The sequence below is a fragment of the Cebus imitator genome, unplaced genomic scaffold (genome assembly GCF_001604975.1).
Source record: "Cebus imitator isolate Cc_AM_T3 unplaced genomic scaffold, Cebus_imitator-1.0 Scaffold25, whole genome shotgun sequence".
Classification (NCBI taxonomy): domain Eukaryota; kingdom Metazoa; phylum Chordata; class Mammalia; order Primates; family Cebidae; genus Cebus; species Cebus imitator.
The window spans coordinates 6,742,534-6,743,897 of record NW_016107340.1 but is presented as its reverse complement, the minus strand read 5'-3'; the positions used below and the strand labels follow the sequence as shown (position 1 = coordinate 6,743,897).

General features: G+C 40.8%; 1 protein-coding gene across 4 annotated transcripts in view; it reads right to left on the bottom strand.

Moving 5' to 3' along the window:
• MDM2 (MDM2 proto-oncogene) overlaps positions 1-1,364 on the bottom strand; it is a 53,138-nt gene that overhangs the window by 17,556 nt on the left and 34,218 nt on the right. The window lies entirely within an intron of this gene.

Genomic DNA, 1,364 nt, shown 5'->3' with positions numbered 1-1,364 from the left:
AAAAAAAAAAAAAAAAAAAGAAGCACTAGATGTGACTAAGTTGAGAACATGGAATAGAAGTTCTGAAGTTAATTCTACTGATATCTAAATCAAACTCAGAATGCAAATAAGTAATTTATAAGTTCCCATCTCAATAATACAATTTTTCTAGTAATGTGCCAGTTTATTTAAACAAATGAAGGAATGAATACATCAGGGATATATACTTCAGAAAACTCAAAATACTAATACAAATGCTATAATTGTATATTTAGCTATCATACAACTTCATAAAGAGCTTTAAAACAATAAAATGCCAAATCATCAGCCTAATAACTACTTTTGTGCTGGGATAAAATGGATATACTTTTCTGGGCTTTAAATCCTAACTTTGGAAGAATAAGTATTCAATTCAACACATTTATCAAATACCATATTAGTAAAACACAATACTGTATGATGCAGAATGCAAACCTGAATTAAGACATAGATAACAAAGGTATAAGCAAGTACAACAGCCAGATATGGTGGCTCACACCTGTAATCCTCACACTTTGGGAGGCTTGAGCTCAGGAGGTCGAAACTAGCCTGGGTAACACAGCAAGACACCGTCTCTACCAAACATACAGAAAAACTAGCCAGGTGTGGTAGAGCACACCTGTAGTCTCAGCTACTGGGGAGGCTGAGGGGGAGGATCATTTGATTCACCCAGAAGTGAAGGATACAGTGAGCCGAGATCACACCACTGCACTTCAAGCAGGGTGACAGAGTGACAGCCTGTCTCAAAAAAAAAAAAGACAGACACACCAGTATAACAAAGCAATTTTACAATAAAATCTGAATATGGAATAGAGGAAGTCAATTCATTCTAGGAACTAAACAAGCTTCTGACAGGTGTTTTTCTGTTTTTGTCTTTTTTAAGAGATGAGATGACGTCTCGCTCTGTCACTCAGACTGGAGTGGCATGATCACAGCTCACTGCAGCCCTGATCTCCCAGGGTCAAGCAATCCTCCTGCCTCAGCCTCCCGAGTAGCTAGGACTAAAGGCATGCACCACCACACCAGGCTAATTTTTCTAGTTTTTGCAGAGGCAGGGTTTTACTATGTTGCCCAAGGCTGGTCTTGAATTCCTGGGCTCAAGCGATCCTCCTGCTTTAGTCTCCCAAAGTGCTGGAAGTATAGACATGAGCCATCACACCTGGCCTAAGAGCATTTAACTGTAGTTTGAGAATGGGCTTTAGGAGGGGTGTAGTGTATTAGAGACAGCTCCAACCAGCTGGAGTGTATTACAGACAGCTCCAACCAGCTGTGAAGCCGGGCTGGGTGGCTCATGCCTGTAATCTCAGCACTTTGGGAGGCCAAGGCAGTAGATCACAAGGTCAGGA